General features: G+C 37.4%; 1 protein-coding gene across 2 annotated transcripts in view; it reads left to right on the forward strand.

Annotated features, from left to right (window-relative positions):
* The window catches only part of LOC112461598 (vesicular acetylcholine transporter), a 99,232-nt gene that overhangs the window by 13,541 nt on the left and 59,467 nt on the right, over positions 1-26,224 (forward strand). The window contains exons 2-3 of one of the 2 annotated variants that reach the window (XM_025026919.1): positions 17,649-17,740; positions 22,100-22,156. The gene's annotated coding sequence lies outside the window, so the exon portion shown is untranslated. The remainder of the gene's footprint in view (positions 1-17,648; positions 17,741-22,099; positions 22,157-26,224) is intronic. The other variant, XM_025026936.1, reaches the window with a different exon arrangement.

Genomic DNA, 26,224 nt, shown 5'->3' on the forward strand with positions numbered 1-26,224 from the left:
TATAATCATCTTCTCAGATCTTTACGTGTCCCAGATCGGTAAGGTTGACGCGTCGGTGAGCGGTTTTAAGGCGCGAATATCGATTCACTTCTATTCTCGCTGCCTATAGCAGTGTCTTGTATTTTTGGTATATTCGCGGAAAATGGAACTGGCGTTTTTATCAAACTTCTGATAGTTTTTTTAGCAAATATTTTTGTAGCATCAAACTTTTTGTATTAAAAGTTTGACCTAGATTCTTTCGTCCTAGGTATACCTTCAATGGCCCTAGTGATTGAACAATGTCGTCCTTTCGGAGACTTCAACGAGGTTTTCGAGGACTTCAACGAATCGCGACAGTTTGAATTTTGAGTGATACATGACATTATGAAATATAAACAAGAATGAATAATTAATAAAAGTATAACATACGCGCGCGTATCTTTGAAAGAAAATTTGAACAATTAAAACCTCGATGTTTTATTTATTTTATTCACTCTTAAAGTATATAAAATCGCGGACAATTATTCTTTTTAATATATTATCTCACGTGAACACACAGAAATAAAAAAAGAGGCAGTGAAGACTTTCGTGGTGCATGATTCCAAAGTATCCAATTCCAAAAATAATGCACCTAAAAAGAAATTTATTTATGCAGAGAAAATTTATGGAAGAACGTATTTCTCTTTTATTGTCGGATATATCTCACTCTCGCTCAAAATTTTTCGTCAACTCTTCTCGAACCAAATTACAGTTTTATTAGGAAGCTGTTATTATACGTAATTTATTTTGAAATAATCAGTCGCGTACTATATCAAATGCAAAAAATTGGACGCAGTTCTGTAATGCGGAACCAACTCCAAAACCTTACTTTTTCATTAGAACAAATTTTGCGAAGCATTAAATATATAATGACCGAACTATAATTCTCTTCAAATACAATTCTATGTGTTATATGCGTTTTTAGAAAATTTTCTGTTCACTTGTGAAGTATCGGTTTGCAATACAGAGCTAAAACTCACGAAAATGGCACTTGGTTCCTTATTGCACAACTGCATCAAGTTACTCGAGTTCGTCAGAAGGAATTCCACCAAGAATATCTCGGGAATTCGGCTCCAAAGCGGCAAACGAGCCAACAAATTGGATTTGCAGGATGCTGGACGTTACGTCGCGCGAGATGCGCGGTCGGGATAAGGTGGTCCACCACCGAACTCGATTAGGTTTCTGGCGCCTTCCCGTGTCTGCCCCTCGCTCCTTATCCAGATCCCCGCGACCCTTTGAGATTGGCCAGGCACGATTAATTGACGGTAGTCCCTTCGAGACTTCTCGACGAGATTCGAAACGACAGCTACGAATTCCAGGAGGGTGCGAAGAAAGGCATAAGGGTGTACGCACTCGACGTGGATCCGTGTCGGGTGTCAGTGCTTTAAGATTAAGTCATTTAGCTTAACTTGTTGATCATAAGTTTATGTTACGCTGTCTTGGAACGCGTCGAAAGATGCGAAGAAGAGTCTTACTACGTAATTAAGACGCTACGTAATTAAGTTAAGAATACCTCGAATTTTGAGCAAATTTTTGACGGAATTATATAATTCTTATTACAAAAGATCACTTTATTACAAAAGAACGATATCTCAGGAGCTTATTTAACCGAAAGGTCTGAATAAAGAACTTTCCTAGTTATAAATTTAATTTCGGAGATTTCATAAATAATTAATAATTATTTTTTAAAGGATTATTGTAATATATCGTAATGGCTATAACTTTTGTTTATACGGAATAAATTATAAGTGTCGGCAAAAAGTTTCTAATGTTCCTCAAATCATTTCATGTTATTACATATGTGCGTGAATAGACGGTCTTGCGTTTCAAATATTTCAATCAGTTCACTAGCGTTCCATTTGTCTGTTTTGTATAATTGTGCCGGATGGCAAAAGCGGAGATTCCATGACATAATCGTGTTACACGTTCATCGATTACGATACGGCCGTCATTATGCACCTCCCCCGGGTATAAACCCATTTATCATGCCGATACGTGCGTCTATCGTTAGTGACCGACCGTTAATGCTTGCTAATTAATGATCCCACGGCGACCGCCGTAGTCGAAATTCAGGACGGGATCTAGAATGAGAACTCTGCCGCCATTTGTCTTCGGCAGCAGAGTTACGTGTGAGAAATGAAAGTGAAGCTACGTATATGATGTCATCGTATCGCGTTCAAACCGTAAAAGCAACAACGATTTCGAGAGAAGAAGAGAGAAGGGCAAAGGAGAAGGGAATGAGAGAACGAAGTGTCAGAACATTATTATAATATTCATTTTAAATTAATTTATTCCGTAAACTCAAGAAATAATAATCATTAATAATCATTATATTTATCTTAAATTAATTTAGTCCGTAAATAAAAGTTATGGCTATTATGATATATTACGGCAATTAAAAGACATTCGAGAAATAATTATTAATTATTTATAAAATATTCGAAATTAAATTTATAACTATAATTAAGAAAGTTTTCTATTCAAACCCAGTGACATTTATCGTTCACGACATAGAACGCGACCTATATCCGCGATAGGCTAATCTGGGAAACATAGCGCGACATTTCGAAAGAGCATGTGTTGGAATTAGAGATTTAATTCAAAACTACGAAAAATATCCTCACCTGCAGGATCTGAAGGATTTTCGCCGATCCGAGCCGCGATCGCCAATCAGTCAGAGACGGAAAAAACTAGAGAGAAAAAAGACGAGTCACGAGTGGCATTCACGGTGGAAAAAGAAACATTGATTGAACGCGGAGGGTGCCACGCCGCGCGCCGGTGTTGTTGAGGACCGATGAGGCGAATAATCGGATTTAGGGATTATCAGCTCTCTTCGGAACCGGACCGCAACCGTCGTTACCGGTACCGTCATCGATTTCGGAAGTCATTAGCGAGACAAACGAGACAACGGTGTCACAGTCATCGACACTGAAAATCATCGAAACATCATTTACCTCGATAATTATTCGCCAAGTCCGAGGGTTTTAAATGATATTTAAAGTGGACCTATGACATCTCGTTATATGTTTGCAGTATCGATTTTTTTAACGATCTAGCGACGTGTGAAACGAGATATAACATTTCTTTTTATATATGTACTAGCATGCCCCGCCGGGCTTCGCCCCGGAGAACATGTGTATTAAGACACGCAAATAGTCTCTCTCTCTCTCTCTCTCTCTCTCTCTCTCTCTCTCTCTCTCTCTTTCTCTCTCTCTCTCTCCCCCGCTCTGGAAAATTTCGTAACCAATTTTCAAAAAGATACCGATTCCCAAAAAGATCGGTAACGAAAAACTACACAGTTTATAGCACTCCCCGAGAAATTCTACCCCTACTTCATATATAATTTTTTGCGATTCGGTCAATTAATTCCCGAAAAATTTGAAAAATTTCTGATACCGGCTTCCAAAAAAATCGGTAACGAAAAATTATACACTTTATAACATTTCCCGGAAAATTCTACTCCCGTTTCATGTACAATTCTTTGAGATTCGGTCAATTATTTTTCGAAAATTAAAAAAAATTAGAAAAACCGGTTTCCAGAAAATCGGTAACAAAAAACTATACACATTATGACACTCCCCGGAAAATTCTACTCTTGTTTCATATATATTTCTTTGAAATTCGGTCAATTATTTCCCGAAAAAATGAAAAAATGTCGAATACCGGTTCTCAAAAAGATCGGTAACGAAAAATTATACATTCTATAACACTCCCCGGAAAATTCTACCTCTACTTCATATACAATACTTTCAAAACCAGTCGAATAGTTTAAGAGTGCATAAAGGACATACATACATACATACATACATACATACATACATACATACATACATACATACATTCATTTTTATATATATAGATAACACTATTATACACATTTTCTTGTCAATAATCAATTTCTGAAGACCCAGTTTCGAGGTACGAATCGATAAGAAGCTTTTTTCGAGTTAAGTTTCAGAAGCCTAGATATATTAGAGAAATTTTAGATAATAAATTTACAGATAGGAAAAGGATCGTCTCGCTTTAGAGAGACCATAAAACCGTAAGGTCTAAGACTCGTATTGCTACCGGCATTTCCGGTAGTAAGCTACCGGACACGCTTTCACGCGCGTTTTACGCCGAATCCTTTTATCACGGCGATAAATTTCCTTCGGCACGCCATATACGCGTGAACCCTCCGCCACTCCGAACCCTGGCTAACCCCATCGAGCGTACGTCGAATCGGTATCTGCGGTTCCTCGCACCCGGGAAAAATAGGGATCCAGATAGGGATGCCGCACGGTGCGGCCGATAATAACGCTAGTTTATCGCATGATTTATCAAGCGCGATCCTATCGCTCGGCACCGCTCTATGAGAGACATCGGGGGTGGAAAGGGGGTCGGGGGAGCATGCTGCTGTGACAAATTGTCGGTCCACGGGAAGGGTGAGAGAAAGAGAGACGCGTCGGTCCACGCCTACATCTGTTTCCGCGCTAATACCTTGTATAACTCTTACGAGGCCGACAACTTGGGGGACCACTACGAGCGGGGGAGCGCAGTCCGGAAGTGGGAAAGAGATAGTACACGAAAGAAAGCAAGAGGCGAATGAACCATTCTTGTATCGTCTATATACGTCCCGGAGATATATCGCGACTGACCTGTCTCCGCGAGTTTTCGCGACCGGCGAAAACATAAATAATGCATCCCGCTTCCATCGATGTTTCGCGATCGCGAATGTAGACAGTTGACACGTCGATTTTTTTTTCCCCGAATAGCCATCCATCATCGTAGGATCCGCGCGGAGATGACCTGTGCGTGTCACGCGCGATTTCCTTCCTTTCTGGAAGCAAAAGGAGGCAGGAGAGAAAAATGCATTTATCGAGATGGTGCGAAGAATTTATTTATGCTGTCTAAAAAATTAGATTTTAAATAAAATTAGTGATACATGCTTGGAATTCTCTGGACATAAAATTGAAAAACTTCTTTCTCGATGGAAGAAGTACCTACCTATATTAGAATCTTTAGTGACTACTAGATGGAATTTAATATCTCGAAATAATATGCCCTTTTCAACTTATTTATTTGATAGATATAGAAATATGTATATCTTCTTCACTTAAATGACTTTTTTAAGTTTAAATATCCAGTTTAATGATAAAATCTATATATATAAAATAGAATCACTGTTAGAAGTAGACCTGTCACACATGTGTGAATATTAATGCGTCACACGTGTGTAATGTATGATTTTTCAAACGTTCATGCACTTATGTCTCAATGTGCACGTGTGAAAAACAGGGAAACGCACTAGGGAATGTGTATAAAACACACACTTCAACGTGTGAATTTAGTAAAACATCCACAAGTGTATGAAATAGTCAAGCACTATAGTATTCACACACGTGTAATGTTTCTATGTGTGTGAATATAACACATTTTGGGGAAAGTTACACACTGAGTATAATATAACACACTTACTAGTCACACACTGACCAAGTCACATATCATGCAGGTACGCATCAGCAACTCTTTGAGGTTAGAATACGACGAGCCTGTGGCTGTGTGCGAATTGTGTGCACATTGAAGTGTAGTGCCAATTATACAGTATTCTTTATTATGAACGGATAAACAAGATGAACAAGTCTTTGATGGAAGCACATTCCGATCATTATTTATTAGGGATGCTATAAAAAAGGTTCTTTTATTTTTGTCTAATGAGGCCCTCTCTCTTGTGTGTGTGTGTGTGTGTGTGTGTGTGTGTGTATGGATTTGATAAGAATGTTTTAACTTTATAAATATACTTTTTTCATAAATATATTTACGAACACAAAATTTCGTAATGAGCCGACATTAAGAAATATTATAACGAATTCAAAATCTTATTACTCTTTTTAAACTAAATTTGTTTCTTAAGATGATTTTTGAAAAATTATATATTTGCGCTGGTTGACATATGTAGACTAAATATAACACTAACATTAAATTAAGAAGTGGTCTACCACGTAAGGCAGTTGGCTCACGATCCAGAGGTCCCGAGTTCGAATCCCACCAAGGTAAGTGTGTTTTTATATGTGTTTTTAAATACGAGAAAAATATTTATAAATTATAGACTGCATCTTAAGAAACAAATTTAGTTAAAAAATAGTAATAAAATTTCGAAATAAATATTTTTTTTGTTTTAAAGTATTATAATTCCTCTGGCATTAAGAGGACTGCATTAAATTACACATCTCCAGCTGTGTGACAAGTCATACACGCTAATATAATCAAACATCTATTCGTGCGTGAAAAAGTAACACACTTACAGACGTCTTAAAACGGCGGACACACATCACACGCGATAAAGTGTGTGATATTCACACACTGCTTCTAACAGTGATGTCTGTATGTATGATGTATGTATGTATGTTCTTTATACACTCTTAAACTATTCGACCAAATTTTTACCAAAAGTATATAAAATAGGGGTAGAATTTTCGGGGGAGTGTTATAGAGTGCATAGTTTTTCGTTACCGATCTTTTTGGGAACCGGCATCCGAAATTTTTCCAATTTTTCGGGAAATAATTGACCGAATTTTAAATAATTGTATATGAATGAGGGGTAGAATTTCCCGGGGAGTGCCATAAAGTGTGTAATTTTTCGTTATCGATCTTTTGAAAAACCGGTATCAGAAATTTTTCCAATTTTTTGGGAAATAATTGACCGAATCTTAAAGAATTGTATATAAAACAGGGGTAGAATTTCCCGGGGAGTGCCATAAAATGTGTAACTTTTGTTACCGATCTTTTTTGAAAACCGGTATCAGAAATTTTTCCAATTTTTCTGGAAATAATTGACCGAGTAGAAAAAGATTGGTTACGACATGTTTAATCTATGAACACTCCTTATGTTTGTCCACAATAAGGATATTGAAACATAAATGAAGTCGTTTTAAGAAAAACGACTCCCGGGCGAAGCCCGGGTAATCAGCTAGTATAATATATATGTATATATATATATATATATATATATATATATATAGATAGATTTATTTATTTATTTCTCTCGAATATTTTTAAACATATATTATAGGACAAGTTTTACGCAAAAAACTTTTAGAGAAAGAGAGAGGAAAGGAAGGAAGGAGATAACGGAGATGCAGTTTAAAGTTTGCGTCATCGCGTTGATAGATGTGTATGCTGAAAAGCTGATGGAGGTTTAGACAATGTGCGCACCTGTGTCTCTGTAAGAGTTTTCTTTGTATTTCTGCAATGTTAAACTTCTGAGAGAGAGAGAGAGAGAGAGAGAGAAATGCATGTATATATTTATTCAACTTTAGCTCACGTTACAAAATTCATTTTATTTGCAATTTACTTGCGTAAAATAGCATTAACGTAAAGTGCACATGATTCAACTGAACAAAAATATACGCTTAATATAGAATTGTATAGCAGAAAATGCAGTTACTGTTTAAGATTTGCGTGCGAATCTTACATTTAGCGTTTAACCCATGGGCACCTTCTCTTTCTTTTTAATGCAGGAAATGATTAATTGATCAAGAAAGAGCTGGAACAAATAAATAAGCGTTTAGTAGAAAATAAACTCCTGTATATAGATTCTAAATTTCTTATAATTATATTTATGGATTGTAATTCATCTTTAATTTAATTATGTCTTTATTTTTTTATAAAATATAATTCATAAATCCAATGAAGTATTTGAAAACAATTTATAAAACTATACAAAATATTTAAAGTATTTATAATTATAGATATATATTTACAGAATTATTGCAATTTTTAGATAATAGATATATAAATCAAAATAAGTAAATAATAACAAGGCTAATTAATACTCTGTTTTCCTCATATCTCTAAATATTTGAACCAAGTTTAAAATTAACCGTCGACATCTTGAAAACAATTATTATAATCGATCGATTTCGAACTGGTATCATTCTTTACGCCCCTTACTCGAGACATCTACCAATCCCGTTTTTCGTCGCCGTTGTTCAAAGCGGACCTCCAAAACAGTGCTCCTGACATGCCAATCTAAAGTTCGCAAAAATTCGACGTGGGGGGTGAGCAGCGGGAGCGAGGGAGGTGGATGCTGCTTCACTATAGTAGTATTCGGACGCGGCCCATCCAAGTATCCCCTTATTCAGCGCGCTACGACTCGCGTGCTCTATCTGCCGTTAGTCGCCCTGAGGCCGACTAACCCTCTATAGACGGGGTCGAGGAGAACGGGGCGAGGGGCTCCGTAACAAACGCGGATCGTGTAAGGGGTCGAGGAGATAAAATGAGATCGTGTCTCGGGGCCGGGCGGCAGGGGAGCGGTTACAAGACAGAAGAGAAAAGAAATTGGTACATCGTTCGGGAAGAATGAGCCAGCCGACCGCCCCCGCTCGTCGTTTCCGATGCGAATATCTTGCCGGTGGATCCGGCGATGGAGAGGGCATTGTCTTTGCCGCGAGGAGCGATCAAATCGCCCGATTGTCCTTCAACCGACCTTACAACGCGAGAATCTCCTTCTCATCAGGAGATATATTTTATAAAAATTTTATCAAGAGGGCAGACTGTTTCTTTTTCATATTTATATATTATATTTTATATTATGTATTAAAGTACACGGAGAGAATTTTCTCTTAAAATTTACCCTGAAATCACGGTAGTTGTGGGACAACATGTACCACCAAGAATTTTATGCGAGCTATTCTGATTAATATCTACCATAATAAAAAATATTAATATCTATTACATTAAAATATAAAATATGTTTAATTAATTATACTAAAATATATTTAGAAAATTTCAATAATTTTTAAAAGTTTACCAATCTGCTTGGTAATTTTTATCACGTTGTTTGTAAAATGTCTTTTGTATATTTTAAAAATTCCTTGGTTACCAAGTTGTCCCAAGTTTGTAGTGAATTTAAGGGTAAAATATAACAAAAAATTCTCTCCGTGTATCTGATTTATTATTTGATAATTTATTTATTTTTGCAAAATGTTTAAAAAATTGCAACTTTTCAGTTTTTTTAATTTTATAGCTAAAATTTTGTTAATTTATTAAAGATTATGTAATGAGAGAGCTTCAGTAAAAGATTTAGGAAACATTTAATTTTTGAAATATTAAGACGTTTATTGAAGCGCTGTGAAAGATATTGCCTGCAGTCCAGTTTTTCTTAAAGAAACTGATATTTTAAGTTCGTAGAGAAATTATAGACATGGATAACACACTGTGATTAACGGCATACTTTATTCTAAATAATACTCGATCGTAAAATTTACATTCCACATAATCGCAAGACATCTCTCTCGAGTAGGTGTACCGATCATTTTGTATCTCGAAACTCGTTGGTGTTGCGTTACCTCGAGGGAAACGTACCACTATGTGCTTCTCTGGCTCCACTTGAGTAAGTTGAAACCGCTTCGTTTACGACCGAATGAGATAGCGCACGACTTCATGCATAAGTCGTAAGAGCGTATTAAAGTCTCTCGAAGTAGCATCCAACGGATGCGTATTTCTCGACCACGCGCGACACGGTTGAGTCACAAACAATGTGCAAGTCTTGCACTCGTCTTTCCCATTCGTAACATCGTATATAAGCATCAGCTAGCATGACTCCGCGAATAACGGGTTTTAAACTGCAAATTGATATGCAACTATTTCCGACTCTAAAATTGTTACTTCGGTATTGAGTATTACAGCCAACGCGCATCATAATTAACACAACTTTTCTATTTTTATTGTGTTAAGTGGTAATCGTTTTAAAAAATTCCAAAAGTATTGGAAACTGTAGAGCTCCTCGAAGCCTAGAAAACTCTATCATAGTTCTAAAACTACAGTTGAGATGAAAGTTTTCATAAATAAAAAATTTGTTCAGTAACCATGGACTCAACATAAAAGGAATAATAAAAATTTAAACAACGAATAATTGTTTAAAAGTTATAACTATTAATCTTGAATAAAATTGAAGGCTTTAGTCTAATTCATCTCTTTTTCTCTCTTTGTTTTCTTAAAAACATAACTTGAATTTTCTCTACTTTAAGGGATTAATATAAATAAACTTTTAAATAAGACGTTGGAAATGTTTAATGTGTAAAAAAAGCATAATCCCTTCGACTTGGAATTTTTATCAAAGAGACTACAGTGACATACACTTTTTCTACAGATTTTTCACATTTATTAACGTTCTGCGTAAATGACGGATTATTAAGTACTTTTCGAAAAAGAGATCTGCCATTTTCCGGGATGGCCGGCAATTCGGTCGAATTACGAGAATTGCTCGCTAAACGAACGGCAGAAATAACCGGGAAGTGCGCTTGCGGCGCGAATCGCTCGGGAAGCGCCAAACGACCGCACTTCCGGTTCGTACGGCAAAGTGTTTCCTGTGCCCTCCGCTGCGAGGGGCGGCAACCCCTTCGTATTCCTAGATGGTTGCGGGTTGGGGTAAAGGGCAACAATGCCGCGAGCAACCACTCGAGCGCCCGGGCCTTTGTCTGAAAATCTCACTCTCGGGCTCTCCTTTCCGCTTCACCCTCTAACCCTCCGCCCGTTCCTCTACGCCCCCGCGTGTCTCCATTCCTCCCTCTCAGCTCTCCCTTTCACCCCGTTTGCCTCCTTTAACGGCGGGACACGTGTGATTGCTGTTCCTTTGAATTTTAAGAAAAAGGCTCCCGTGGGTACGTCTTTGTCTCATATATCGCTTTGGCATTTTGATCAAAAGAAGAAGAGGACAAGAGAAGGCGGGCATTGCTACTTTTCTTCTTGATTATTAAGCAATTGAATTTTAAAAAAGGTGATAAAGTCACGATTCATGACGCAACAGTGCAAGAATGTTGAAAGTTTAACACTTTTTTTCTCGATATTAATATTCGAATAATATTCAAATCGCGTTGTTTAACACAAATTTCCATTTCATGGCAAACTCATTAATCGATTGTAAAATATTAAAAGCAATAAACTGCAAATTATATACTTTTATGTTGTTTGTGTGGAAAAAAGGATGAAAGCAATTTAAAAAAACAATCATGCGGAAATTTAATAAATAATATCTTTCTGATACGTATAACGAACTATAAATATTATACATCGATTGTTCGGGCTGTTAGCCGAGTCTATATGCAACATTGACGACAGGCCAATGGCGTTTTCGACGTTACACGAACGCGCGCGAATCTATAATTTACCTGCAACCTAAATAAACATTTTGCATTCCTGAACGAATACCGCATATTTGCTGGCAATTATCAGCAAGCTGCGAATTTCTAATAGCTGGCCGAAGTTTCGCAACGCGCGCTAATTTCCGTTCTCGAACTGCCACTGGTCTTGAAAGTAACGACGATGCAACGGAGATCTCTCGCTGTCGTGCGCAATCGGCATTTAGAGTTACGAAACGGGTTACCAGAGTCGATTCGAGTGACGAAAGATGCAATATCATGAGTCGGCAAGCGAGCGAGAAATTATTCGCAAGCATTTGTCTGTAAAATCGCCTAGGGAAGACACAGAAAAATTTGAATTCATATTAATTGACTTTTGTCAAATAAAACAAGCTACTTATATGATTCATTAAGAGACCAGGATATTAATTACTTAATATATTTACATTTATATATAATACAATATATATAATATATATTTTTAATAATTTGTTCAAATAACTTTAATAAATTTGGCAATCAGAGAGCCAGGCTATGTAATTTATTATAATTCCAAAGAAAAGGTCAAAACGTAAGCTAATTTTATTTGTTTTAGATTACAATAAATTATATAGCGCACGAATTACCGCGCCTATATTTCTAATTACCAAATTTATTGAAGTTATTTCATTTTATTCAAGAGAGACTTCATATATTCTTATTTAATAATTTGTATCAAGTATAAGAGGGAGACCCAATTCATTAAATTACATTTCCTCAGAAGGGAAAAATAAAATTTGCCATAAAATTAAATACTCGTTTGAAACGACAAACGTAAAAATTGTTGCTTGCTGATACTTTTTGCTAATAAGATGCAATTATAAATATTAAAACTATCAATAGTTTACAGTTTAATAAAAGTATCTCACGATTCAGAATAACACATTCGAGAGTGATATGTGAGTGACGTACTGAGCCATATCCCTCTCAAACTCCCTCCGTTCCTTTGGGGATTAATGACTCGCTCGAAAGGAACGACGTGTCTCCGAACAGAGGAACGAGGAACATCTGATATCGCGCTTTTGTCGCGCGGGTGTGCCATCAAGAACGCCCCGTAAAAGCGGACCACCCCGCCTTATGAATAAAGTAAAGCGTCGCACGACGCGGCATGTCATTCGACACACCAACGCTTCCCTACGACGATGACGACATCGACGAGATCTTTCCGCCCTCGCTCGGTCTTCCCGCTTCGCACGCGAGCTGGTACCATCGCCGGGTACCATGTTGCGTTATGAGTATCAGCCTGCCCATAAAACGGCATTAGCGCTACCCCCATATGCCGGGCGACCGGCTGAGTTTATTCGAACGACAGGAAAAGGGCGATCCTTGCCGTCGAGGAAAACTACTTTGACGATCATCCTAATTCTTGGTTAAAAAAATTTATGTATTTATTTTTCATTGGCCAAGCAGAATTATGGAATGGAAATAGAGTCGTGGCTTTCTTGTTGATGCATAGAGACATCGAGTTTTTTCTAAAAATATATAAATTTAATTTAATTTAATTTAATTTTTATTAATTTATTTATGTATAAACGGAATTTAGAGAGATCTCTTTAGTACACATAGGGGTATGCTAGTTATAATTATAACATTAGCAAAAAACGCAAAAAAAATTCTGAAAAGAAGAGAAAATTACAAAAAGACAGTAAAGTATTGAACATTTAAAAGAGATGCTTGAAAAAAAATTCACGCGATTGAAGAATTTGTTCGCCAGTAAGCATATCCTATTCAAGGGTTTGAATTTATCATAGAAAAAACGGTGCAATTTTTCGTAAAAAAGTTATTATTTCTAAGAAACCTGACTGTAAATAATATATCTTTACTTTATTGAAAACGTCGATATAAAAGACAGAGTTTTCCTGCATTTATGTATATAGTAATCTAAACTCAATGGAACTATATCGGGTCGAATTTCTGGTCCAAAGTTCATCCAGTTTGAATTTCAAGTTTGATCTGACTGCTAGATAGGCACTCAACAATTTTATCGTTTAATTCGATCACGAGTGATGTTGATAAAAGCGTTTGCGAGCTTCTAAAGTTCGCTCAGAGGGCACTCAGAAGTATAGAAGAAATGTGAACAGAAAACACGAATCTGTCACAGCGGAATGATCGCTTTTTCTAGTCAGCTAGTACCTAAACGCGTGAGATTTTATTCGATTTTATTGTGAGTGTTACTAGAAAATACTGGGTATTCTGGGTATTGAACGAACGGACCGATAAAACGAACTGAAAAGTCTCGGATTGGTTCGGCGATCGTAAAATTTTCTCGTTCTAACGCCGTAAAAATTCCTAATGCGGTTCCTAACTACCGCGATTAAATTGTCGAAGGCTGCGGTTGATTTCGAGAAAAACGGAATGAGACGATCGCATCCTCCTCGTACGATCTTCAAATGGCGTCGGTCGGACACGCATATACTCGCGGTGAAAGACTTTATCGAGAGGAGAAGAAAAAAAACCGCAAACGTGATCGTAGTGGATAAAGGGCGTATGGGACGCGATTCCCTTCCGTCTTCTTCTTGCCTAAGGCACCCCTTAAGCCTTGGTCCACCCCTACGGGGTAATAGCGGACCGGGCAGGGTGGCCGCAGTAACGACGCGTCGTCAGTTAATCAAGCCATTTCGTTCCTACGGGATTGGAATGAGGATTCGGCCGGAACGACCATCGATTTTCCTTCGGCCGCAGTCGTACAACTTTCCTAACTTCCGAGAGAAAGTTGGAATCCGCATCTTCATTCGCTTCGGGACAATTTACGCGCTTTACCGCCGTCAGGTGAGGAAAAAGGAAGCAGCAATTAGATCGAGAAATACAACTTAAGTTCAACTTTACTTTAAATATAATTTATAATTTTTTTTTTTTGTATAACTTTTACCTAGGGCTGCGCGTTTCAGAAAAATCTGGAATTTAAATATATATTTTTAATTACGGTTTCCGGTTTAAGTATACCTTCCGAATTTAAGTACACTCCCTAACGAAGTGGATACAAAGTAAATACAAGCGTAATACTTATGTCGCCTCGCGAATATCAATAAAGGCATACGGTATGGTAATCTTGTTGTACCTTTACGGCGAGGCGAGTTTTAATCCACTTACAGAAGTTGTAGCTCGTTGCGAAACGAGATCAGAAACTCCAGCATTTCAATAGAAACGACTCTTGCAACTTTCCTTATGGTTGGATCCTTTTAGAATTTGAACTTCAATATAAACGAGCGCAAATTCCCCGTTAATAAAATCGCATGGAAAAATCCCGAGTTACAGAAGGATAGTCTCGACGCTGTACGTCTTCTCAATTAAATCCAAAAAAAAATTCCGTTAAAGCAAAAGGTAATATAAATTTGAGAGAAAAATATAAGTTTGTCTTTTTCATTATGATTTAATTGGTTGAGAATTTTTAGTGCTTTTTGTTGAGAAAAGGTCATCTTTGAAATTAAACGAGAAAGCTTTTGCTACAATTTAATATATTTCTTACTAAAACCTTTTATATCACGTACATTCTACTATTAGCACATTTATTTTTTATTAATGTCGTATTAAATTACATTATATATATTAAGAAGAAAATGATATAGCACATTAGCACGTGTATTAACATGGAAACCGCAACTATTTCTCGTTCCACCAGTTCTGGTTAACCAAACTTGGCCAACCAGAATCTCCAGGAAGATGGAGTGCTCTCGTATTGCGTCGCTTGGAAGACCGCGGCAAGATCGTCTCCGGTGGTCACTGCGATGGTACGCGAGGCGTATCTCGGTCGAGTCCATTGTCATTGAGATTCCTGGGCTGTTCCCGAACGGGGAGGGGGATGAGGATAGGGCGCGCACCGCGCGCAATTTCCGCCCATCGGGGGAGAGACGCACCCCAAGCCCCTCGTAATCCCGCGACTGAAAGCCTCGTTTAATATTTATGATTTATTTCGGTTTAATTCGACGTGCAAACGAGAGGCGTATTTGTATTCAGCGGCTGCCTGGCTGGCTGTCCCGCTCGCTTCGCGACGTCTTAATCCCTCGAGACCTCGAATACTAGCTTCAAGCATCAGAGTTTTACCGCGACTCGACGGGAGGAAGACGTTTTTCCCTTAGTTCTAATCTGAATGCGCTACGAATTCTCGCCAGCATACGAATTGCATTGTCCCTGATTTATGGCGCGTATTGTGCAAGAACGCAGAAAACGAAGTTGAAACAGCAAATAATAAACATTTATTATAAAGCACAATTTGCAGTTCAGTATTTTTTAAAAAATATTAAAAAATAAGAAATTACAACAACTTTTACATTAATGGATTAAGATCTTGCGATTGTGGATGCATTTGCATCCACAATCGCGATTCGTCAAAGTTTCGTTTTTTGCAATTGATAAAAATCACCATCGAAGAAAAATTGCCTTATTTTTTGACAAAGAGATACCGACAAGAAACATTATCGAGGATTTGATGCAACGCTTATTGTATTTTCCCTTATTAAATTTCTAAAACCTTCTTTGTTATCCGCGCGCGCTGGTTATCTTTGCGGGAAGGTTAATAGTGACAGACGCGATCTCCCCGCTAATACAAAGCGATACAAGTTTCGAGAACGCGCTCGGCGGCGACGAGTTTACAAGCGCGGCGGAATCGTCGGCGTCATTGTCCCGGCAACAATGCGCGATAGAAATGCCTTCACCCTCGCATCCGGCGGGCCTCGACGCGGGGCCTAGGGGAGAGAATTACCCTCTGCATTAACTCGCGTAATTGAGATTTATTAATCCGGCGGCCGGTTAGTGGCCGCGCGCACCACCAGCGTATCTTGTTCTCCTCCCAAACCGAGGTTGGGCCGTAACTTTATTATTATTACGGAGCGAAGTATGTGCACTCGCCCGTAGGATTTTTCAGGGGGGCAAAAAGACGTTTGTCATCCCGAATGAATGAACGATAAGTTCGCACCTTCGCATGCTCGCATGCTCGCATGCTTCGATAAATAAGAATTAGAGTAAAATCGACTTTTATTTCCGCGACTACGATTGTTACACCTTGGGTTTTAAGCTCTTTTTCTTACTCTAGAATATATTCGAATATATGCTCCAAGGTAGATTTCAACCGCTCATAAATTTGAGACGTAATGCGTACGGCGAGAAAGTACGTGTTTGTGGAATAATGCGGTTACCGGAGGGTAGACTACGGGTTAAGCCCGCAGGGAAGTTTCATATTGCTAGATTAAGCGTTCGACTTTCACCTTAGTTCCTCTCCCTTCCTTCATCTCTCTCTCTCCGTTTCTCCATCTTCTCCGTTTGCGTCTTAAGCCGGACGGCCCTAAGTTGTAGGCGCGACTTTCATTAAACGGCTCGATGACAGATCGTCTTGTCTTCGTTCGTATTAAGGGCGGCACTGAAACCGGATTTAGGCGGCGGTATTACGATTTGGCGACGAGACTGTCCTTAATTCAAGATCTTGAGATTTCCCGGCTACGTGACCGCGTTTCATTTGTACGTTATCGCCCAACGATAGTAAATGATTAAGGCCGGCTTGAAGGCTGCGGAAGGATACCCCGTGCACTTTCTCTATCTTTAGAAGCGCAGAAAAAAATCTTCAAGTAAAATGTTATAAATTATAATGCGATTTGATATTAAGATTTAAATTCTATAATATTGATGTAATAACTGTAATAATATGCATAAATACACAAAAGTAATATAATAGATGTAATACTTTTCTTTCTTTCTTATTTTATTATATAGAATCTTGAAGACTTAACTCTTTGTGGCATGATGGATCGCTCAGCGACCCACCTTTTTCCGCTCAGTTTTTAATTATCATAACGAATTTCTTGACGGTAAGTGTATCGATATTTTGTTTTCTTAAAATCTCTTAATACATGAACAAATGCAAGCATAAACAGAAGCAAGTAATCGTAAATTTTTATTTACATAATTACTATAAATAAACGAATAGTCAAAATTTGTAGTTTTTATGAAAAAAATTTATTTTCCACTAAACTATTATCAATATCGAAACAGCAATTTAGGCACTTATTTAAGACACCTTAAAGTATCTTTCAGAATTTTGTTACATTTTTTTGCTGTGTTGTTTTCTTTTATTAAAAATTAATGATTTTTGAAAAATATGCAAAAATCAATATTTTCTACTGTAAATCCAAATAAAAATAGTTTGAATATCTCTTACAATGGTGTCCTAGGGGTGTCTTAATGGTGTCCTTCAGATTCAGCGATCCAAAGAAACCCTATGTACTGATTTTCATGAAAATTAAAGAATTTTTTATTATTGGTCTGCCATATTAAAATCGTAAAAAAAAATCAGTTTGATACAAAAATTCGTGACACAAAGAGTTAAGTACGCGAACGTTTCACGTCGACACAGTTCGCTGTTTTGTCAGACACTAGCCGAATTCTAGTCGGCCCGCTCGTCGAGGAAACAGATGGCACATCGCACGCCGAAATGAGAAATGTCCATCGATGTATAATGCAATTGTTTCTTGCTTCTTGCAGAGGGATGGCGAGACTCGGTGTTGGGGGCCCCGCGTCGTTTATTGGTGACTCTCGGCAGTCTCTCCAGGGACAGCTCGCCATGTCCTGCCGCGGTAAGTCGCCGCTTTGCTCGTCCCTTATCAACAAAAGCTCCCCGCGATCAAGCGACGATCTTTATTTGCCGCGCCGTACGACAAAGAGAGAGATACGCGCCGAGCAGAGGGACTCGCCGTGATCGATAAGATCTGGAAAGAAGTTAACTTTCTTGTCGTCTTACGGCAAACACGACGCGACATAATGCCGAATATCACGATCTTTGTGGAAAAAGAAAACGGGATCGCAATGCAAATGCATTTAAGATTTGAATAACAAAATTTTGAATAAATTTTACGTTACGCTTAAACGTGATTTATTTTCCAGTAAAGCTCCAAAAAGAATATTTTATTTTTCTTTGTTTAAAAATTTTCACAAATTTAACAACGAGAAAGATCGGTATACCTCTATTTTAACTAAACTATTTTAACTAAACCAGTTTCTCGAATATATTTTCTCGTCAGCTCCAAAAAGAATACTTAATTTTTCCTTTATAAATTTTCAGAAATTTAACAGCGAGAGAGAGGGATCGGTATTTTTCTATTTTAATAAACCAGGTTCTCGAATATATTTTCTCGTCAGAAATATAAACCCGCCGACCTTTTGTCGTTTTATAGACGTCCGTGTTTTTCCTTTCAGGAAAGCGTTATTCTTAAAGTATAAAAAACGCGACTGTTGTATCCTTACGCTTTCCGGCCTGCCACCTTATTTTTTGATGTTCGATGTGAACGGAAGAAATTGCGCCGTATTCGCGAAATTTGCGACGCGTCCGTGCGCGAAATTATGAGATCGTACTGTCACGACTTTCCGCAATGTCATGCAGTGAAAATGGCGTCGTACGTGGAATGTATAAATTTTCGTTAGCATTTCAACGCGATTACCGGTACCAATTGTGTCGTCAAAATTTATGGTCTTGCGTATTATGCATGCCCACTGCGCTGGCGGGCAAATAAATCAGAGTTGCGGTAATACAATTGCATCCACCAAACACCAAACGCTACCAAACATCATTTCGTTATCTTTTGACATCGATACGTCGGTCGCATCGGTTTTAATTTTTTTAGCATTTATTGTTAAAACGTGTCGAGCCTATTTTTTCATTTTGCTTAAATAACGAAAATGTATGCTGCAAAAATATACAATTTCTTATAATAAAGAAATTATACCGGTATAATCGCAATAACTTTACATCGAATCGACGTTACGTCAAAACTTACGAGGCGACAGCAATTTACAAACATGAGACAGGATATCTAACAAATAAGCAAATAGATATTCGATGCCAAGGCGCGAAGCGTGAGAATTATACGCTGCAATATCTCGAAAAACGTTTCGCGATTTCGACTTGGCGAGAGAGCGAGAGAGCGAGAGGCGGATTTCTCGATTCGCATTCCGTACCAAGGAGCTCGATCACGTTCGCGACCGCTTCACCTGATCTCGAGACACCGCGTGCGTTCGAGCGGGCTCCGACGGTGATCCGTGCGCAATAAATTTTGCCTCTCGGCTCCCTTCCGAGCGCTCGCGCGCGTCTGTCGCGCTGGTAACGAGATCGTATCTGACGCGCCGCATCGCGCCATGTCATTTACATACTCTTCGCCCCGAGGCAACGCGCGACGAGGGGTTGCGCGTTGCGCCTCGCCTCGTGTTCGGCCTCCTCGGTTTGATTTACATTTCCAGCGTGGCGGCCGCCGAGGATCAGCGGCGTGCCTTCGAGGTGACGGATGCGGGGGATTGGCGCGGATAACGAAAAGAAGCGGCCGCGAAAGTCTCACCTGCCCGCCGGCGCCGCGCCGCGCGTCGGCAGGGTGGGAATAGATGCAAATTTACTTGTGAAATATATCACTTTCGCTCGACGGCGCATTTCAACGAGATGTCTCGCGTTTTTGGCACCTTCCACGCTAACGCCGACTCGGTGTTTACTTTCGAATTATTTATCGCTTGTGAAGCCGTTAATGCATGCGAAAATTACAGTGCTATTATCAAGAAGAAATTACTTTATTCGCGACTATAATAGCCTTTTTTATTTTCCTCGTTTTAATATTATTCCTCGTTTATTCTCTAATGTTTAAAAAGCGTATGCTAGAGAACATGTAACTCTGTAACGGTTCTCTTCTCTCTCTCTTGTAATAAATGAAAAAAGTTAACAACGGCAAGGAAAACTTTATTGCATTTTTAAAAGTTTGTAAGTGTTGCATCATTTTCAAAACAAAGTACGTTTGTTAAATCATTATTAAATTTCTTTTGTATCATAATATTATTCATCAACTTTTTACGACTTCGGACTAGAAGTCATGTATTAAGATCATTACGAGGTAATTAAGAGGGCGAGGAAAAACCCAGTTAATTTACCTGGAAAATACTGCGCGAACTTTGAGTTATACTTGTGCTACGTCGGAGCAGGGAAGAAGAATATAAGTATGTCCGCTCACGAGTCGGGATAATGAATTCCATTAGGACAAGAAGACAAGAACTCGGTCGAGAACGCGATCGCCGTTAGTGCCGGAAGAAAAGTGCCGGACACGAGCGTGGTGGAAATGTCGGGAGAAAATAGTGAGTCGGGAAAATCGCCTGCGGGAAGTTCGTCGGCAGGTGCTACTCCCGGGAAACTTTCCTCGTGCATGGCTTCCCTTGAGGAAAACTTTGACCGGAAAATCCCACGCATGAATGTGTAAAAAAGATACACGCATTTAATAATGATTTTTACTCGACCCGATTGGTCATATTTATTAAATATAATTGTCACGATAACGTTTCGATCATTGTATGTATAGTTTTGGTATTTTTAAAGTGTAAATCTATAAATCACATATTCAAGCAAAAAAAATGTAAATTAAATGTAAATGTAAATTGTAATGCATATTACCATAACTTGATAAGAGTAAACCTAAGAAACAATGCAATACAAATTTACATCATAAAATAATAAATATCTAAGTCTTAAAATCAGGAATATAGTCTTTTACAACCATCTCACTAGCCATAAAATTGTGCAAAAAAGTCGTTATATATTACACAATTATATTTAATAAATGTGAGGCGAACCAAAATATTATTAATTATTTACTAGCAGAATAAAGTTCATTTTTTGTTTGATGATACACGCATTCGTTATACGTTCACGGTATTGGTTACCTTACGTGTAGGATGCCCTATATCTGAAATGTTAGTTATTTTTAGTATTTAGAGAAACAGCCTACGCGAAAATTTATTTATTTCCCTTCATGTTTTTAGTAAATTCCTATTTAATTACTTGTTATTTTATAATAATAAAATAAACTGACTTATATTTACATATTCATTTACAATATTAATAGATTACATATAAATTTTTAATGCAATGCAAATTAATTTAAATAAAATTATTATTAAATATAGATATATTAAAATAAAAGTTTAATCAAGAGAAATTAAACCAACTATGACTTATAGCATAGACGAAACTATAATACATTGTAGATTAAAAAATATATATTTGCAAAATTTAAAAAAATTGAAAGAATATGAAAGACTTCTTTCCTATATATTTCAATAATATTGTAAAAATATAATTACATATATCGCTAAAATTTGGAGCGTTCTTAGATAAAAAAATTACAAATATGCCCTATATAATTTAAAAAATTATGAAAAATTTATATTTATACATACATATATAAAACAATAAAATTATAACAAAAAAATTGTAAATTAATAAACAAATGATAAAAGATAAAAGATAAAAAAAGTGGCACAATATAAGTTTCACGAAAATGGTGATTTCTAAGTTTCGTGCAAAAATGTACAAGTGCACGAAAACAATCTTTAAGATCCATAATGTTAAAATAATAATAGCTTATTAATAGTCGAGCGCCGGAAGTGCTCCGTTTAATCCGAAGTATCTGCTGCGTACTTGCATACGTAAGAAAAATTTCTAACGATTGATCCTACGTTTTGTGCCAAAAGATACAAGTGAGAGGACAACCTTTAATCAAGATTACGTTAAAAGAATAATAAGTTATTAACAGTCGATCTATTTTTTTATCGTCATCTTAAAGATTGTTCTCTCGCACTTATTTAGGCACGAAAAATAAAAATACACCATTTTCGTGAAAATTTTATTCCCTTTACACCCTTTATTTTTTGTTATTAATTTTAAATTGTTTTTTTTATAATTTTATTGTTTGATATATAAATACATTTCTTTTTGCAATCCTTATTAATTAGTACAAAATTTTAACGTTCGTTTCAAGAACGCTTCAAACTTTACAATTGGATATATTGAAACATTCAATTAATCCTTAGTAAAATTTCAGTTTAATTTTAGGATTTCATAATCTTGCGCCGATCATCTTACAATTAATCTATCCACATTCTAATAAATAATCGTTCGCGGGTCGCAGGTGTCGTCGAAAGAAATTGTGGTGAACCCCGCCGTCAACTATGGATCATTCAATAAGGTGGAGTATCTCTCGCAACTCGTCGCTCTTAAAGGCAATATGGGATCTCACCACTCCGGTATTAAACTTGCACTTCACGTATTACGCGAGCACTTAATCGTGCCCACGTGGCCGCGTACGTGTTTTCCATCAGCTGCCGTTTCCATCACGCTATTCCGTTGTCGAGTCAAATGGTGTGCGTTGTTTATCTAAACGATTGCACTGAAAACACGCGCGTTACGAACGACACGTTCGACTCAATTATCGATTACTGCAGCGTACGTTGCATCGAGAATAAACACGCAATACACCGATTCACATGATGTTTTTGTGCGCACTCTGCAAAGCTAGCGAAAAGAAAGAAGAGTAAGAGCGTCTTCGTACGCTTAAAAAATAACTAGATTATTGGCACTACGTAAATCACATAATATGTAAATCACACGTGCTCGTTTAATATTAAAATTGCATTAGGAGAAAATATTTAAAGAAAAAAGAGATAATTTTTGAGAAAAGATATTAATTAGTTTCAAATTTGTCAAACAAATTAAAATCGTGTTGCTATTTCTATGGAAAGCTTGAGTTTCCATCCCAATAGCTAAACAGTTGCACTTAAACACTTAAGAATGCGAGTCTATAAATTTTAATCCCAGTCGACGCATCGATCATTGCCCATTCGTTCGGGAGAGCCACACTGAGCGAAATTCCAGACGTCCATAAGAAAATTACTTTTGCAAGGGGAATTGCGCGGAGGGGCAGCAGAAATAGGAGAAGGAAGAGGGAGAGCGACTCGCGAGAGGATGAAGGTATTCGCGGCTCGTCACTTCCGATATTGGTTTTATATTGGATTTTCGCTCCTCCCGCGCGACGCAAGAACGGCGACGTCTTTGATTTCAGCCGCCGTCGGAAAAAAAAGCGTCAGCCGATCCCGAATTAGTCGGTTTTGCTCTTTCCGGAAATGTAAAAGGGCGCGCGCAGGGAAAGAGGGGAGAATGGGAGTACGCGCGGCCACCGGGGGGTCCTCGGTATCGATCGGCAGACCAGGTGTTACCACGCCCAGATATCAATTAATTCGCTCACGTGAAACGCGAGAGAAGATCATGTCGGTTGATGATTGATCATGTTGATTGATGGATCGATTGATTGCCTGATGACAGCCAGAAGGATTAGAAAGTCGAGTCACTTTTGTTAGCGAATTAACCTTATGCACCTCTTACGATAGCTGACATAATCTAATAGTAAAAGCTTTCTAAAAAAGAGTCGAAAAATTCAGAATATGATCAGATAATTACTTGACCGGTATATAGTTTAATAACTCGTTATGAAAAATGGTTAGCATTCAATTTTTTGTCATTTTATTTCCAAAAGACAGTTTTCTCGAAATATTTTTAATTTAAAATATTATTTGACATCAACTCTAATTTTATAAGAAAGACCACGTTTCTTACCATTGTCGTAGCCTCTTGTGTTATTTTATATATTTCTTGTATATATTCTTACTGTTATTATTTTTAAGTTTTAATTTATTCCAAATAATGTGTTATTTATTATTCGTTACAATTGCGGCTTTATGGTAGATTAATTCCGTTTAATTATTAATTTATTATTTCAGTACTGAAAAAGACCAACAATAAGTGAAGTTGAAACGTTTACCGTTTATCTAATTTATTTTGCTCATATTGTTGGCCCATTATTCTCTAGCTCGTTTAAAATAATTGATTGACGCTCGATCATTCTTAAAGCGTTTTCAAATCTGCGAAAGGCGTTCGTCTGTAAATCGTCGAACCGAGATCTCATCAATGATTGGGATCGCTGTTCGTGATCACGACACGCGTCGGCAAGTGGCGGCTTAACGTTGGCGAGCCGCAAGTCCACTTATTCTACCTGAGTACTCCCGCGATGCCCCTGTCCGATCCCCTGTATTGCATTAAACACGGCCGAGCGGTCAGCTTTACCTGCGGATAGGGATAGAAATGTTTGCCAATGCTTTTTCGTCGGTGTGCGCTGGTATATGATTATATGCTAAATATATAATATCCAAGGCATTTCAGTATCGAGAATTTAAAAAAGCATATTTTTGAAGATAAATATTCTCTTTGAATGATTAAATCTTAGCACGTTAGCAGCTTTTATGGGTAATAATAATAATAACTTCCGGAGATCATTTTTAGAACGTACTTTGAAAATTATATTAATTAATTGCACATAATATGCATGTCTATACAATCTTGTTTCAAAAGATTCTTTTATAATACGTATTAATTACCTGCACCGCGCGGGGTATCAAAACAGATTTGGAGAAAATATCAGGAATGGGATTTGCGTGATACAAATATCGGGTTAAATTTAAGCGCCCCTACCTGCACGGACATTGCGGTGTTTCTTAAGAGAATGCATCGTCACGAAACGATCATAAATAATGCGTTATCGCGAGATCCGATAGCGGTTAATTTATTTACGAATCGCCGCCGGGGTACGGTGCATGCGTGAGTCACGTGCCATCTGTCATCCGGTACCCGTTCTATTATGACACGTGGAGTACACTGCGTTCTATTATCCAGGATGACCGAGTTTTTCCGCAGCTCCCCCACGAGCGTGATTCGACAAACGCGGCGAATAGATATCGATAGAATTACATTGGAGACGTTTCACGAAAGTAATCGACGAGATTACTGGCGGGTGTAGAAAAGATCGCGATAATTGATGAACTCCATCAAATCAAGATAATGTGGATGGTATTCATAGTCTTCAAGATCGTCTTAAGTAATGTCTTAAAACGCTAATACGGCTCTGTGATTGGTTCATGACATCTTAAGATTGAACTTAAGACGGTCTTAAATAACTATGAATACCGGCCTATGTAACTGTTTTATTCCTAAATAAAAATTTTATTCCTTGAATTATTATATAAAAATATGATTCAAATAATCTAATTGCTTTTATTTGTATATTATTTGAAGCTGTTCTAAATTTACTTTATTTGTGACAATTTATTTATTTATTTATATTTTACTATTTGCATTTGATCAAATCAATTATATTAGAAATTGGATTGTTAATAGTGTAAAATAAATTTTTAATATCTCTGCCAAGCGTTAATATCCAGAGCATTATATTTTCATATTATACTTCATCCTTTTTTTATATTTTTGCATTGTGTAAAACTGCGTTTTGCCGAGCGTAAGACTCGCAGTAGAAACTGCTGCTGAGGGTCAGACACGGCCTGCGCTCGAAGAACATATCGTGTCGTCGTTCACAGCTTTTCGCAGCGTTTGATACACAAATCTTATTTACCTCCTATTCAAATAATTTTATATCATTCAATCACATATCTCTATTCGCAATGCAATCGTATAATTAGTTGCGAAACAATTCCGTGGTCGAAATAAAATGTTAAGTATTGACTCCTCTTTCAGTCATTTGTAAAAATAAAAATCCATGACTCGGCGAGAAGACCGAAACCATGTTTTTCATTAGACTTATAAATAAAAAAAAACTCATCGAAATTCGATCTCGTTTTAATAATCGATTCTTTTATTTACGTCAGTCGGATATAAAATATAGAATGCGAGAAACGTACGCAAATTTGTTTTACATAAATGACTCTCATGTCTGAATTTATGTCACAAATTACACTTGTGATTTATTACACTTGTGATTATTGCACTTGCGATTATTACACTTGATGTGATTATTAATTGCGAGTATAATTAACGAGAAAAGTTCACATTTTTAAGATTCTAGAATAATATTTACAATTATACAACTTCCTACAAATGTTTCACGTTAAAAAATGAAAATATAATCATGAGAGACAAATTCGAAAAGTGAAAGGAAACCACCCTGTGAAGATATGCCGTTCCAGATTTCAAACTAAGTTCTCGGAATTTCTGCTGCTTTTAAACATCTCATATTTCTGCGCGAGCGAAGCTAATACGAAGCTAATCACATTAAAAGCAACGCCCGACACGAGTGCTAAATGCCGCATAAATTTCAGCGTGAGACACAAAACGCTCTCGGAAATCAAAGAGCTCTCTCGCTTGTGCCTTAATGCCCTAGCTTGCGATAAGCACCGGTAACTACAGATTATTA

The sequence above is a fragment of the Temnothorax curvispinosus genome, unplaced genomic scaffold (assembly GCF_003070985.1).
Source record: "Temnothorax curvispinosus isolate PA1 unplaced genomic scaffold, ASM307098v1 QBEX01001249.1, whole genome shotgun sequence".
In the NCBI taxonomy this organism is placed as follows: domain Eukaryota; kingdom Metazoa; phylum Arthropoda; class Insecta; order Hymenoptera; family Formicidae; genus Temnothorax; species Temnothorax curvispinosus.